This window comes from Nanorana parkeri, unplaced genomic scaffold (assembly GCF_000935625.1).
Source record: "Nanorana parkeri isolate BGI_ZX_2015 unplaced genomic scaffold, ASM93562v1 scaffold130, whole genome shotgun sequence".
Classification (NCBI taxonomy): Eukaryota; Metazoa; Chordata; class Amphibia; order Anura; family Dicroglossidae; genus Nanorana; species Nanorana parkeri.
In genome coordinates, this window is record NW_017306398.1 from 1,366,670 (window position 1) to 1,369,483 (window position 2,814).

The 2,814-nt window shown below is 45.3% G+C and overlaps 1 protein-coding gene across 1 annotated transcript in view; it reads right to left on the minus strand.

Moving 5' to 3' along the window:
* The window catches only part of CLCN1 (chloride voltage-gated channel 1), a 72,422-nt gene that overhangs the window by 37,928 nt on the left and 31,680 nt on the right, over positions 1–2,814 (minus strand). The gene's annotated exons all lie outside the window — the stretch shown is intronic.

Sequence of the window (2,814 nt, forward strand, 5' to 3'; positions counted from 1 at the left end):
AGTCTGTATGCTCCCCCCGAGACCCCCCCCCCCCCCCAGAGTGATTCCACTTGCCAACAGAAAGCTGCCTCTAAAATTCAGATCTAAAGCTTTAGCCTTTCTGCTTTGGGTCCCGCGCTCTACCAAGATACTTACTGTACATCCTCAGGGCACCCCCTCGGAACACATATCCTTCAATGACAACATGAAATAAGAAGTCATTTCTCAATAGGGAAGCACAGTGGCGTAGTGGTTAGCGCTTCTGCCTTGCAGCATTGGGGGTCCCTGGTTCACATACTGGCCTGGTCACTGTCTGCAAGGAGTTTGCATGTTCTCCCGGTGCTTGCATAGGTTTCCTCCGGTTTTCCTCCCACACTCCAAAGACATGCTGGTAGGTTAATTGGCTCCTCTCTAAGTTGGCCCTCTATGTATGTATGTGAGATAGGGACCTTAGATTGTAAGCTCCTTGATGGTAGGGACTGATGTGAATGTGCAACTATGTAAAGTGCTGCGTAAATTGTCGGCGCTAAATAAATACCTGTAATAAATAAAGTGAGGGAATTCCCAGCTTAGAAAGTTTTTACCAAAAGAGGTTAATTACTCAGACAGTTGTCACCAATAGACGTGTGCGATTCGTTTCGTTCCGAGTCAAAATTCCTCTGAATTTTCCGAAATTCGGCTATTCGGACAGTATTCAGAATTTCCGATTCCCAAGCATTCCGAATGTGTCCGAATTTCCATTTCCGAAATTTCGGATCCCAGCCCAAATTTAGTTTAAAAAACCAAATTTAATCGGACATGTGACTTTTCTGGCCAATCAGATGTGGTTTTCGGTTTAATGCATCCGAAAAGGTCTGAATCCGATTTCTGGGAGCCTCAGGTTTAGTTTTATGTATATATGGCTCCCAATGTTGCCGCTACGAATATTCGTTCGTACTACAGAATGCTAATTATATATACATGATACTAAAACTGAGGCTCCAAGACCCGAATGAAGTCCGAATTTCCAAACAGCATTCTGGAGCTCCCGAGTGCCATTCGGGTCTGGAAGCCTCAGCTTTAATATCATGTATGTATATGTCTATGGCTCCCAGACCCGTATTGCTTTCTGGAGCTCCCGAGTGCCATTCGGGTCTGGAAGCCTCAGCTTTAATATCATGTATGTATATGTCTATGGCTCCCAGACCCGTATTGCTTTCTGGAGCTCCCGAGTGCCATTCGGGTCTGGAAGCCTCAGCTTTAATATCATGTATGTATATGTCTATGGCTCCCAGACCCGTATTGCTTTCTGGAGCTCCCGAGTGCCATTCGGGTCTGGAAGCCTCAGCTTTAATATCATGTATGTATATGTCTATGGCTCCAAGACCCGTATTGATTTCTGGAGCTCCCGAACGCTATTCGGAAATTCGGACTCCCGAATGCCATTCGGGTCTAGGAGCTTCAGCTTTAGTATTAAAGGAGAACTATGAGATGAGTGATTTCCACTCACCTCATAGTTCTAGCCAACCTGTGACAATGAGACTGTCACAGGTCGGCTCAGTAGATCGGGAGGTGAGAGAACACATACCGGGTTCGCTCACCTCTCGATCCTGTCACGGCTCTCTGCCGTGACAGGGGGAGGGGCTGGATTCCCCTCTCCCCGCTCCGATCTGCCAGCGCTGACTGGCGGAACGGACGGGGGAGAGGGCGGGTACAGCTGGCTCTGCCTCTAGATAGGGAGAGCCAGCTGTCACTCACGCATCTGGGCGGATCCCGGCGTCTAAGTCGGGATCCGCTCCGGCGTCTCAGTATACAGCGAGCTGTAGCTTGCGGTATACTGAGCGTAGGGTGATGGGAGGACGCTAGTTTGTGTCCTCCCGTTACCCTAAGGAGAACTCCTTTAATATCTGTATATGGTTTTCTGTGATATTCGCAACGAATATTCATAAACTCATCCGAAACTAACGAAAATTCGGATTTCATCCAAAAACCCAGAACCGGATTGAATCCCGAAATTGCCTCGCTGTCAATGATCACCAGGACTACTAGAAAGAGTGAGTCTACCCAGCTGAGACACACAGGGTTATTCACAAAAGGGTGAAGGGTTTGGAGAAGGCCGGAGAAGTGAACAATCTAGGACAACATCGCTGAACTGGGAAGCTGAATTGGAGAATTTTTCCAAATCAGCTATTCTGGCCTCGATTGTTCACTTCTCCGGCCTTCTCCAAACTCTTCACCCTTCTGTGAATAACCCTGACAGACAGCAATATAAATCTGTTCAATCGCAAAAGGAGCCTCAAGTGAAATGGTGAACAAGTCCAAAAACATTAATAGCTTAATCACATAGACAGCCAACGCGTTTGGAGGCCAACACACTCCCTCCCTTCATCAAGGCTTTAAGAGTTTTGGCTAGACTCTGTGCACAAAGTTATAGGAAAGAATATAATTTGCTCATGGGGCAAATATATAAGTAAGAAAATTTCCCGATATAGATAGGGCCACAAATGTCGCTTGGTTTAAGCAATAAAGACCTTACAGGAGCTCTCACCGTTTCCTATGGTTTTGGTTTCAAATACACTTAAATATAATAAAATTTTTGTTTTTATATATGTCTTTTTATGGTATCTTTGATTTTTTTTCTTTGCGTTACAGTGTCCACATGACCAAATGACCTGATTATTTCCCATTTCGTCTTCCCCTGTCCCATTCACGCACAATTACAATTGTGACGTTTTCATACACAGGATTAATAATGTTTCTCCTCGGATTATACGGCTTCTCATGTTTTATTTAGCATTTCCTGCATTTTAAATGAAATTTAATTAAGCAGCAAGTAATTGTTCTGGAAGGAGAGGG